Source organism: Vicia villosa, linkage group LG3 (assembly GCF_029867415.1).
Source record: "Vicia villosa cultivar HV-30 ecotype Madison, WI linkage group LG3, Vvil1.0, whole genome shotgun sequence".
In the NCBI taxonomy this organism is placed as follows: Eukaryota; Viridiplantae; Streptophyta; class Magnoliopsida; order Fabales; family Fabaceae; genus Vicia; species Vicia villosa.
In genome coordinates this window covers 113342691-113356449 of record NC_081182.1, presented here as the reverse complement: position 1 = coordinate 113356449, position 13759 = coordinate 113342691, and positions in this window count along the sequence as shown.

Here is a 13759-nt window from a genome sequence, read left to right as displayed (position 1 = left end):
ATCTAAAAAAACATGTATATTTTCATTTGCACAATTTATTCGATTTTACAATTTAATAGTATTTTTGTTCATTTTACTAATCTTTTTCGATTTATAATTTTAATTTAAAATTCAATTTAGTTTTTAAGTTGAATTTTTTATTAAAGTTAAAAATCAATTTTCTTTTATCATATTCTTGTTATTATTTCTTATTGTGTATTTTTAAATGATTTTTTAGGTGTAGTGCAAGATTATTAAAGAGAGTTTCATTTTCGTCCATTTGCTAACAGGACGAGTCATTTTGGAAAGGCCCATTATATTTTTGTCCAAGACATTTTTCATGAGTCCATTTAAGTTATATTAGTTTATTCAAGGCGTGAGAAAGTTGTGGTCCACATACAATAAATTCCACGCTAGCTCCACACTATTAGCAAACAACTTTCAACAATTTTTCAACAAAATTTCACCAAATTCAATTCATTCAAAATCTATAACTGAAATTTTCATCAATTAATCTTCAGCCTTCATGAAATTTAATCGATGGTCAACAATGTCCCATTTGTTTCACACGGAGTGATTTAACCTTCTCTTTAAACTTTCAAAAACTGTAAAACAAACTTTGATTCAATTGTAACAAACTCTCCCTCCAATTCTTTCACAAAATTTTCAGATTTCTTCACTATAAATAAACATGCTCATTCAAATAAAAAAGGAGGAAGAAAATTTTTGTTATGCTACCAAAATCACCAACTCTACTTCTTTCAAAACCGCATCAGAACAATATCCTTCCTTCATCAAGATCACCTCTATCCATAAAGCATCACTCACCTATATATCCACCTCCATTTAGATCAACATCACCAGTACCTTCTGTCAAACCGTACAACAACTTCACAAACTAGAACCACATCTTCTACAAACAACATAAAATCCTGTAGGAAACCAATCTTCACACTTCAATTGATCACACCTTCAAATCTGCATCATCGACACTGACGCGATCAGTATCACGCAACAACATCATCATCATCATCGTCACAACATTGTATCAATCATCAAGTTCACCTTCAACATACTCACATCACTGATAAAATACCGGTGCACCGACATGTATAAAAGAGGAATTATAGAACTTCACTAACACCTATTAATGTGAGGAAGACTTTGTTGTGATTCCGAGTGGAATGATACTTGGACGCAAAAGATATCATGGGATTTAGAGTAAAACCACGAGTTATAAATGTTATTGCGGTATTTTGCTAAGATGAGGATTTTGATTTGGAACGAGATGAATAGTAATGTACGAGTATACTAGTGATTATGAAGTATGGGAGTACTTAACAAGTGTGTGATGCTAAGTGACTATGAGGCGGATTGTGTAAAATGTTTGGACGTTGGTGTCTCATCGACAAGATCAAATGAGAGGGAAGTGTGTGAGTTGTAAAGACTCAAAGTGAATTATTGAGCTATGACGATGTTGATGAGTTTGAGTGCAAACTCGGAAAGGACACTATTATGTAGTAACGACGGTTTATGCTTAAATATGGTTGTCGACTATCTATTGAAAAATTTAGGACTTGATCACCCTAAATCTCTTGTTGGTAGTAGATGGAATCAAATAAATGGGATGAACTTGTTTTGTTACCTTAATGAAGAAGTGAATATGAAAGAGTGCAACATATTGGACGGTGACTTAAGACGGGTAATCAGAGTCGCACAGCCTGTGATGTGGAGTGGTGTTATGAGTACTACTCGTAGGCAGTGAGGGATTCAAATGTCAGGAGCATACGAAGAAAATATGTATTGATCTATATGTTGGATTTAGAATCTATTGGATGTAAGGATGTCGTGCCAAAGAATTAGAACTCTTTTGAATAATTGCTGAGACGATGAGTATGTTATTGTGGTTGTACGTAGTTAACGAGTATGTATTTGGCAAAGTTAAGACGATAAGTTGATACTATATGATGCTATGATAATTTTTTTCTTTGTTAAGGTGTCATTGTAGATTCCAGATATAATGAGGAATAATACATTATGAAGGACGAAATTGATTTAATTCTTAGAGAAGAGCGGGACTCAGTTTGAGCTATTTTGTAAGCAATGGTATATTGAGGCTGATGAGTGTGATTATAATTACTTGTGTGTACTCGTTCTATTGGTTAGAATGTTTTAATAGAGGAAGTAAATCAGGAATTTTTTTTGTGTGCGAGTAAGTATTGCTAAGTGGAATATTAGTACCATGTATGATAAAGAATGATTCTTGAACGAATGAGTAAAGAGAGCCAGAATCGGGTAAAACTAAGAAATCTAATTGGTGATGATGATTGTAATGAGTAATCAGAATAGTGCAGCAAAAGCGGAATGTAACGTGTTGGATAATTGTGGGTGTGACTTGAGAGGAGTCAGATAGTTGAAATTCAATGGTATAGGAATATTATTATTGAGTTTCTTGAAGGAAGCAGTTGGTGAAAAGTGTAAGTAATATTTTATCGCTCGTATGGAAAAGTGTGTCTAAGGTTGGTACTTTCGGTAGATGGAATGCATTACTGCAGTGTTGATCAGTTGTGATCATACCATGTATTGTGTAATTATATTATTCAGTCATTAGGCGAATTGTATGGTTCACACCTCAACGTTTCATTGTTGTTACACTTTTAGAGATATAGCGAGTGGTACACCTTTGGGGTGGTCGAATGCGACGTAAGAGTTGAGATTGAATGCAGGAGACATGCTTTCTGTTGGTTATGTCAGATGAATTTTGAAGATCGACTAGGGAAATGTTACCTGGGAACTGGAGAGTCAGATGAAGGACTCCTATCCGGAACTTTTCACTTGAAGTATGTTTTCAAGGACGAAAACTCTTTTAGTGGGGGAGAGTTGTAAAGCCCCATATTTTCTAATTTTAATTTAATCAGAAATTAAATTATTATTTAGAATTATTTAGTATTTTTGTTGAACCAATTGGAGGTATTATGGAATATTGGTCTTTGGGCCAAGTGTGGTAGTAAGTAATGAGGGGGTGTTAAGTTGTTGAGTCCGTTACTAAAATATGTTATGTTTTCATAAAACAAGGAAATAAGAGAAAGTTGAGAAATATAGGAGGAAAACCTAAGAGGGAGAGAAGAAGAACTCATGGACAAAACCTATTTTCGTACTCATGGTGCAGCGCTCATAAAATGAGTCATAACTTTCTGCTCGTAGCTCCAAATCAGGTATTTTTTGAAGATTCGGATTCTACACGAAATTTCCTTCGATTTGATATATTAATTTGTGTCAGAGAAGTTATTGATGAGGGAGATAAGTAAATTTTAAGATTGGAGATTCTTGCTGAATTTGAAGAAAGAGGGCTTACGGGTTTGACGGAGAAGAAGGGGGAAAGTCCAAATTCTTAGCTAAGGTAATGGGGGACTCTTTCGATTACTCTCTTTTATCGATTCATGAGTAATAGGATTGAATTGTATAATGTTTGATTCAATTGGAATATAAGTTAGGCTTGTAGTATTGAAACTTTAGGTTCAATTCATGATTAATGAGGCAATTGGTTACTGTGAATGATGGATGTTGTTAGATATGAATTGTAGTGTGTTATGATGGTGTTTGGTAATTGAAATTGGCTCTATTTTGGTATGGATTCGTATTTGAATGAATGGGTAATGAGTAGAGGAATTGAAATGTTATCAAACTGTGATTTTTGGTTCTGGTTACGCTATAACCGGGTAGCAGCCCTGCTATAACCGGTTACAGTGTTGTAAAATAGGCAGATTGGGCATTCTGGGGTACTGTAACCGGGTAGCAGCCCAATTGTAACCGGTTACAGTTGAATGTAACAGATAGCGAATGTAGTGACAGGTGATGTATAACCGGGTAATAGCCCTGCTGTAACCAGTTACCCCTGACAACTTTCAAAATTTAATTTCTTAAATAATTCATAACTTTTGAGCCGTAACTCCCTTTGGGTCCCCATTTGAAACGTTAGAAAGCTAACAAAATGCTCTTTTTGATGAAAATAAATTGATCAGCACTAGATGATTTAATTATTATGTGGTTATGGAAATGACATGTAATTGTATATGTGTATGTCATGGATTAATGTTTATTTAAAAATAACATGTATGAGTATTGTGTACTATGTGCTAGTTGTGATACATGGAATTGATGAATGCTAATTTTATGTATTGTTTTGATTTTTACCTGATGAATGTATGTTGTACAAGTGGTGGATAATTCAATATGTTAAATTATGGTGATATGCTTATATGTTAAGAATATATGGATAATTCTTACTTGCTTATGGTTGGTAATTGTGTGTATACATGATGCTTAAATTTATCTAATGTATATGTTGTCTTATGGTGGTGAGTTGTATGTTACATGTTTAAGTGTTAAGTGTAACAATAAGGTGGAATTGTGGCAATATAATTGTTTTGTGAATGTTGTATTTGGATGTTGTAAGAAGGAAGAAGGAGAGTTGAAATGAAAGAGAGGAGTGAAAGTGGAGTATGAAAAAATATTTAGTTGACAAAGAAATACAGGAATAGGGGACCGAAAGAATTGAATCACAAGGGCGGAGGACTCCCCCTTTGTGGTCCCTAGGGTTCTTTTTTATTTTTTTAATTTAGTATGGGCCTCATGTATAAGATTCAACCCAATCTCCTATGTCATCGCCCTAATTCATCAGGCTACCCCATTGCCTTGGCTGGATTACTCTGCTTGACCCATTACACCGACGACATATTTTTGTTTTGGGCCTACTCTCTCATTTTTGGGACAGCGCCCACATTACATTGCACCCAACTCCATTTATTTTTAAGCACATTGCTTTTTGTTTTCTAATTGCTTTATATTTTTACATTTACTACTTTTATTTGTTTTTAAATATATAATAAAAAAATTACAAAAAAAATATTTTGGTTGATTAGATTTTTATTTTATATAAAAAATACTAAAAAATGTGTTTTAGTTATGATTTTTATTAGAATTTGATATTGAATTTTTAGATGTTTTTTGTTAATTTTTTATCAATATTTTTTCATAGTTTTCTCATTCCTCATACATCATTTTAGGCATCATTACTAACATTTTGTGTTGATTTTGAGGTACTACTTTGAAGCTCTGGATTATTTTTGTGGATATTAGCAAGTTATATCTAATTTAGTACATTTATCGTTTTATTTCCGCTTTAAAATTCTCTTTGAGTTTTGAACTATTGTAGTAAGTGTTTCATCTCCATTCGGTACAAATGTATCCCACTGTCCAGTATGATGTAATATTTTTACTACTTTCCTTTACAATTCAATTTTTTTTATTATTAAGCATTGCATGCATTTAACCTTTTTCAAGAGCTAATACTTAATTGCGAGTCATTTTTCTACCATAAGTCGATCGCTCTTAAGCATCGCAATCAACCTTACTTGCACACACATAGTTTGATTATGGGCTTTCTTACAGTGAGACCCGATTAATTGTTCCAATTGGTCGTTTAGAAGACTAGCTCCTTAGCCAATACACTTACACTTTTAATTCAATCCTTTCATGTTTAATCTTTTATGCTTGCTTGTATGAACTTATAGACTTATTTGTATGGACTTATTTACTTTTTTTCATCCCCATTTGGAAAATTGTTTCCCCCATCGACCTTACTTTTCAAACTTCAAACATTTTTCACAATAACCTTGACTTTGTCAAGTGAGCAAAAACTCCTTTTTCTTAAATAATGCTAAAACACTTACGCATATTCAAACACTTTCAAAAAATATAAAAACAATTCAAACTCGTCACTTTGTTTTTCGCACAAGCGCGAAGCATCTCTTTCCCCAAGCGCAAATCTTGCCCAAGTTCAAGCACCCAAATTAACTCAGATTATCATAGGAATCAAACACGAGTTGTTTTTCAAAAACGTAGTACAACGACAAATTAACTCGGATTATCGTTCTCACGAGGATTCTCTATTGTATTAACCAAAAGTAAAATCGATTTAGGGGGGTTGTTTGGTGATCGAATTAGAAAAAATAATTATCAAAAGCGATTATTGAAATAAGCTGTTTTGAAAAAGTAATTATAAAATTAAGCCAATCTACTGTTTTCGATTTCGGCTTATCATAGGTTTCTACCTTACCAATTCCCTAAGCGGCTTCAATCTCTATTCGATTTCAATACCAAATGACAAGCGCAAAAGATATTAAACAGATTGGATTCCTATTCCGAATTAAGCAAGCAGATTAATTCAATCGCGAATTAATCAAACACGATATAGAAATGCAATTTAACAACGAAGCGACGTAAACAACGATTAACAAATAGGAATACAATCATACGAAATTAATTAAAATATTCCACGAAATAATAGATTAAGCAAATGCGAATTCATAGAATATAATTAAAAGAGAAACGAAATTGAATTGATAAAATAAAAACCTCAAAGCATTTGGAATTCGATTACAGTAGATCGACTCTGGATGTTTAGTTCTTCATTCAAGCGTACAGAAAAAAAGTTTGGAAAATCGTGAATAGTGAAAAACATAATGAACAGTATCGCCTAGCTGCTAGACCTATTAGGAATCAGCCAAAAAATAAAATAGTGCTGCAGCTTCAAACGCAAATCTGGGAATTATAGGATCCGAATCTGACTTTGAATCCAACATGAATGCCGTAGCTCTCTCTCTTAGCTTTCCGAGGATTAATAAAACGCCTCAATCAGATTTCTAAAACTCCAGTTATGATCGTTTCCGTGCAGACTGTTAAAGCTTAAAAATAAAATACGAAAATCAAATAAGGGTAAAAATAAAATAAATTATGAAAACACATTTAAACATAAAAATAATCAAAACAAACCAAAGAAATACTTGAGTACAAACATGAAAGGACGTGCATAAAAATGCAATGATCAGTCTTCCTCCCGACTAATCATGTAATGGCCAATCAATTACACTATTTCAATTAATTTGACTATATTAATGGTTTGTTAAACGGGTATATTTATAATTATATAAATTATTTGATTAATTACAAATATTACATGCAGCAATACATAAAAACACACATTTTTAAAATCAAAATCCTATATAGTTCAGTCCTATATAGTGGTTCATAACCTCCATCACCAATCTTCAGCGAGTTGGAAAAGTATTTTGTCGCTTCTTCTATTTCCTCAATAATGTATCTTTAGTACGTAGCTGGACCGTGTAAGAAACTGTCTCCTCCCAAGTAAGATTTCATTTCGGCTTTCGCTTATGCTGCCTGTATAGCAACTTTACTTTTTGCTCTCTCTTTCTCAACTAATGCCAACGTCGTTTCTTCAGATAATTTTGCATCAATGGTTTTTCTTTGTTCATCAGATTTCCAATGTTGAAGTTCCATTACCTGTAGGAGAATAACTTAGTCGTCTATTTTGTAAATCTGCAAAGTAAATTAAAATATGCGAAGTACCTTTTGTTTAGCTGCCAATGCTTCATTGTAAGCTGTACTATACATATCCATTGTTTGTTTCTGCTTTAACCTTAATCTTCTTATTTCAGCTTCTACTTCATCCTATAATTTCAAAACACACCTATATTAATTATAGGGTTAAGTATGTTTTAGTTCCTATAAATATTTTAAATTTCATTTTTAGTCCCTATTAAAAAAATGACATTTTTTGGTCCCCGCAAAATTATTATGCAAGTAGTTTTAGTCCCTACTGTTAAACCGATGTGAATTTTTGAATGATTATTTTACAGACATGATTAGAACGTTATAAAAAGTTCCTCGAAAAAAAAGGAACTCAAGATTTGATTTCGATGTCGAGATTTGCATTACTTATATCATTATCTTTTGAAATTTAAAAAATCCATATTTAATTCTTCTCATTTTAAAAAACTATATAATTTGATAAAGAAATATTTTATAATACTCTAAACAAGTATGAAAGAAATTATTAAAAAATTTAAAATTTTAAGGATAATTAAACAATTTTCAAAATTTTAAAAATTAGTAGGGACTAAAACTGCATACATGGTAATTTTGTGGGGACCAAAATATGTCATTTTTTTAATAGGGACTAAAAATGAAAGTTGAGATATTTATAGGGACCAAAAACATACTTAACCCTAAATTATATCTTCCTCGGCACACACGACAAACATAGATTTGTGACATATTATTAAAACAATAGACATCAATGATTCAATCCCCTTACATAATATGAATACGACAAGAATTTCATTTTTAATCACAACAACTTTCTGTTCTGAGAGTAACCAAACAGACATGTTGATGCACCCCAATTCAAAAGTGTCAAGAATCTGTTCAAGAAAACTCACAGCATTACCTTTTATATCCTCCTCTGTCATCAACTCCATTTTCATGAGTTTCATTTTTGTATTAGCCTGAGAACCATCTTCATCCCGTATGCGTTTCATTTCACGAATTAGCCTTCCCTTATCTAGGTCGTAGCGTTCCTTCTCTTGCAAGATAGATTCTTCTTCCTGAAAATTGTTCTGCCATTAGAAACATAAAGAGGAAATAGAAGAATCATAAAAGTTTTGACTTACCCGTTTAATGTTGGCTAGTCGAGCCTTATATATTTCATCCTGGATGAGAAGATGTTCCAGTAATTTAGCCTCTGCATTTATTCCAGCACCCCTATCTTCAACCAAAAAAAAGGCACAAGAAAAACAAAACTTAAATCATTAGAAATGGGCAGAATATATTTATACAAGATAGTCTAGCAGTAAAAATAATTACATAATGTACATGTTTATTATGTTAATGACAATTGGTAAAAACTAAGAATGAAGGGAAAGGAGCAACATAAAAGCACAAACAATCACGTGGTTCACTTTAGTGCAGTTTTTGAAGTTGCATATTGTGCTTCTAGACATTATAAATCCTAAGGTATTAATATTGATGAAGATTAGAATTAGTCACTTAACATTCATGTATTATCCTTTTCAAACTTTATTATTTAAGAGGAGAATTTACAAAGAGTGATATCCATTCCTTTACACACAACTAGGCCCCACCATTTTTTAGAGTACATTAACCTCATCTTGACCCTATTTTTACCAAATAAATTCAAATTAATCTCCAAGGGAAAATTACCAATTTGCCACTACCCTCACATCCAATTTTATAAATAGAGACCTCTACCTCTTCATTTCACAAGCTTGGAAATCCAAAATAACTCTTGCAATTTCTTTTCCCATTCCTTCCCAAATCACTCAAAGCTTTTTTCTCACAAAAAATTTAGTGAGATTCACATTGAATATCACTAATCTTTGAGCTAAACATCCATCCAAACACTCTTTCTTCATACATTTTGGTAGATCAAAGCATTTGGTGGTTTGTTCTTGAAGTAGATTCAAAGTTTGTGAAAGAATTGGAAAATTCCTAGATCCATTTCCATTCTTCAAGATCTGATCCTTTGTTGATTATGTGTGCTACATCTATGGTGTTATTTTGATGTTATTTGAAGGTGAATTGATGGAAATTTTGTGCACATTGGTATCCAAGATCATAAGGTGTTTGTTGATATGTTTAACTAAGATTTTGTGCTTCCAAATGCTATTAAAACTACGCTCAGGAAATCGAATTCCTACAGAGGTAAACCAATTTCCACACACTGCTTTTGCGCCATATTTGAAAAATTGCACTCAAGAAATCGATTTCCTACAAAGGTAAATCTATTTCTTGCACCTTATACCTAAGAAGTTCTTTATGACAATCCTCTCTTAGATTACCATTCTGTTGGTCTCCTAAAAGGTCAATCAAGGAGACTTTGGTGAAATCTAAGAAGTTCGTGAGAAATATCAGACGTTGTAAAAGAGACTAAAAGCTATGGAAGGCATTAGTTTCTTAGTGTGGATGCTGATATTATTTGTCTTGTTTCAAACCTTCTCATGCCTGCAAAGTTCAAAACTCCTGAGTTTCAGAAATACAAAGGGCATACTTGTCCAAGAAGCCATTTAATCATGTATTACAGAAAGATGGATGCTTATACCAACAACCAGAAGTTGCATATTCATTGCTTTCGAGACAGTTTAAGTGGTGCTTCACTGAAGTGGTACATGGGTTTAGAAAAGGGTTGTATCCAAAATTTCTAAGATTTAGATGATGCATTCATGAAATAGTATAAGTACAACCTAGACATGAAACCTGACTGTCGTCAACTTCAAAACATGTCTCCAAAGGAGCAAGAATCGTTTGTGGAATACGCTTAATGTTTGAGATAATTAGCTTCCCAAGTTAAACCACCTTTATCATTGAAGGAACTTACTAGCTTGTTCATGGATACCCTTTCTCCTTTCTTTTGGGAGAAGATGAATGGAAGTGTGTCTTCAAGCTTCACTGATTAACAATTAGTCAAAGGCTAGAAGAAGGAATCAAGAAAGGAAATGTGTCTATTACTGCGGATTCTTCAAAGAAACCTTTTGGGAACTACCATAAGAAGAAAGAAGGTGAAACTAGTGTTGTATCCCATGAAATATCCCGTCAGAGAGCCCAACATTGTGATCAACCCCAGGTACTTGTTGTTGCTCCTATTGTTAATACGCAAAATGCTGGTCAGAATCACCTTGCAAGGCCTAGGACCCAGTTTGACCTTTTTCCAATGACTTACACTGTATTGTATCCTCACTTGGTTCAACTAGTCTTGATTACCACAAGGCCTTTGACTCCTCTAAATCCTCATCTAGCTGGATTTAGGTCTGATCTCCACTGTGAGTACCATTAGGGAGCTATTGGTCATGACTTAGAACATTGTTGTGCACTAAAGGATAGAGTGCAAGACTTGGTCAGAGGAAAGGTGATAGATTTTGCAGCTCTTACTCCAAATGTTGTTAACAATCCTTTTCCAGTACCTGACAAGTGAAGCTTCAGTCAAAATCTGAGTATCTTCCTAAAACAAGTGTTTCAGACAAGATAACTCATCATTGTTGCTGATTAGTCACTAGGCCATGTTTCTTTTCTTCTTATATTTCCTTCAATTGTAATGTTTGTTTTCTTTCGAACTTGTTTGTTTATTATTATTATTTCTAAATGAAATGAGCACTGCATGTTTTGATTCAATTCTTCTCATTTACTGCTTATATTTCTCCCATTTACTTTCTCTATGAAACTGATGTTTATGCATATATTTGAGGGAGGATGATGAAAACTAAATACCCATAATTTTTGTTGGTATGCTTTCGAATACAACTTTGTTGATGATGTACCGACATTTTTTTCAAATTGCAAACACTAAAGAATTAAGGAAGTTAATCCCTTGTCAACCCCTTTGAGCCTTTGAAGTTGGAGTTTATTTATGTACAAAAAAACTTGCATTTTTAAACTTGGGGATGAGTAGTTTTCTGTTTATACATCTGTGCATTCGAATACAAGAGATTCAATCAAGATACCTTTCAATAAATGTTGCAATTACAAGCTTTCCTTCGCACACATCAAAGAAATGTTGTAGATGTCAATCCAAAGCCAATGATGGTTCACCGTAATCATTAAGCTAGGCAATCACTATCTTAAAAAAAGGATAAAAGAAAAGCCTGCTAAGTCAAAACCTATGAAGGAGACTTAGGCAAAAATTGGGGCATCCCGCTGAGTGTAAATCTCTAATAAAATAGTTTAGGCAAATTTTAGGGACAATAAAAGAAAAATCATTCCTCAAAGGAAAAGAGTTGACAAAATTCCTCAACAAAAACAACAAAATGTTATAAGATAGAAGTGAATTCCATCTCAAAAATACCTTGGCTTATGAATCATCATTGTCAAACCAGTGCTGCAATTACAAAATCTCTTGGAACCTAAATGCATAGGTTGAATTAAAATGAATGTGGGATTGAAGTTCATCATAAAAAAGGGTTGGGCACCAATAAATTTTGAGCCTTATATCTTTTGTTTTAAAAACCGCGAACCAGGCCACATTACAACCCTCAAAAGTCCTAATTGAAGCCAGGTTTATTTTGAAAGCATATTACAGCAAAGTCTCATTAAGTTGACACCTAAGAGATTTACCAAACATTTATCTTGATCCTATACTTTACCTTTTACTTTGAATGTTTAAACCAATGTAATATTACCAGTGATCCTTTCACTTAACACTTCACTATTTCATTCCTTTTGATTTCAAAAACTTGCATGAACTTTGCATATAAAATTACTAATTTTGAAAAAACAATTTTGTAAACACCATTACTCATCAAGGAATTTGAAATAGTGGAGAAACATGGACCATGATCTTATCATGGGCATTTTACTTCAAGATCCTGTTGAAAATCAATTCAAGATTTTACTCTCAATGCAAGCTATTATCATAATTTTATTAGAAGATCTCCTTCGAGACTCGTGCTGGGGAAAGCGTCTCAAACACATTGTAAAGTAGTCATTTCATGAACTTACTCAAACTGAAGCCATGATCAGTTATTTTATGTCAGGTTGTCAATATGGGGCAATCTTTTTTAAGAGAATCCTCCAAGCAGTTCATCAGTCCTTCTCAAAGGATCATCAGTTCAATACAGTTTGCAAGTGTGATAGTAGAGCTTTTGGCAGTGTTTCCTGCGTTGAGGAGTCAAATTTCCCATTTTATCGCACAAAAGAGTCTTTCTCGGTTGTCGTTTGCATAAACATTACATGCATAGATAATTCATATATCATGCATAAAAACAAAATTCATGCTCATTTTCCTTTTCTGAGGACCTATTGCTATCAACATCTTACATGGTGATCAGAGTCAGACTTACTTGGCATCTACCAAAACAAACTTATCCCCTCTATTCATTTTTCGCTGACTATCATATTCTTTCCTGGATGTTTTATTTTATGATGCTCTCCCATAACCCTTTTATCTGATGCTTTCCCAGATGTATCTTTGTTGTTTAGTTGTTCTCCCAAAACCCTTTTATCCGATGCTTTCCCAGACGTGTCTTTTCCGTTTGGATGTTCTTCCAGAACCTTGATTTGCTTATTGAGGTTCTACCATATATTTCTATCATTCTGATGATATTAAAGAAGCTAACACTCTTACCCAATGTTTTCTCGAATGTGCTTTGTTTATCTAATGTCCTTCCAGATATTTTTGTCTATCTGATGTTGCTCCAGATCTGACTATGTATCCGATGTTTTACCGGATATGTATTTAATCATTCTAATGCTTTCCTAGAATGTTAAGCTTGTTCCCATACATTCAATTCTTTTCTAAATGTCTTGGATGTTTTCTTCAGAATCTTTGGTTGCATTCAATGATTTTCTGAATGACTACTTAGATTTTCCAATTGATTTCCACATATAATGTTTACTTGATGTTTCTGATATATTTTCGGGTTATAGGTATCCTTTGCATTCAATGCTTTTCTGAATGTCTTTTGTTTTCTTCGATGTTTCCAGAGTTTGGAACCCTTACCATCCAATGTTTTATTGGATGTGTTTTCCAAAGTTCATTCAATATTCTTCTGAATGTGTTTGATGATGTGTTCCAGAGTTTATTCAATTCTTTTCTAAATATCTATGATGTTTTTTTCTCGTACACCCAATGCTCTTCAGGATGTGCCTGATTATTTTCCAAAGTTCATTCAATGCTTTTCTGAATGTCTTTGATGACAATATTTGATGTGTTCCAGATTTTATTCAATGTTTTCTGAATATCTCTGATGTTTAGTTCTCGTACATTCAATACTTTTCTTGATATGCCTGAATTTTTTCCGAAGTTCATTTAATGCTTTTTTCAATGTCTTTGATGACCTCCTTTGTTGTGTACCAGAGCTTATTCAATGCTTTTCTGAATGCCTTTGATGATCGTTTATGTTGCTTTCTA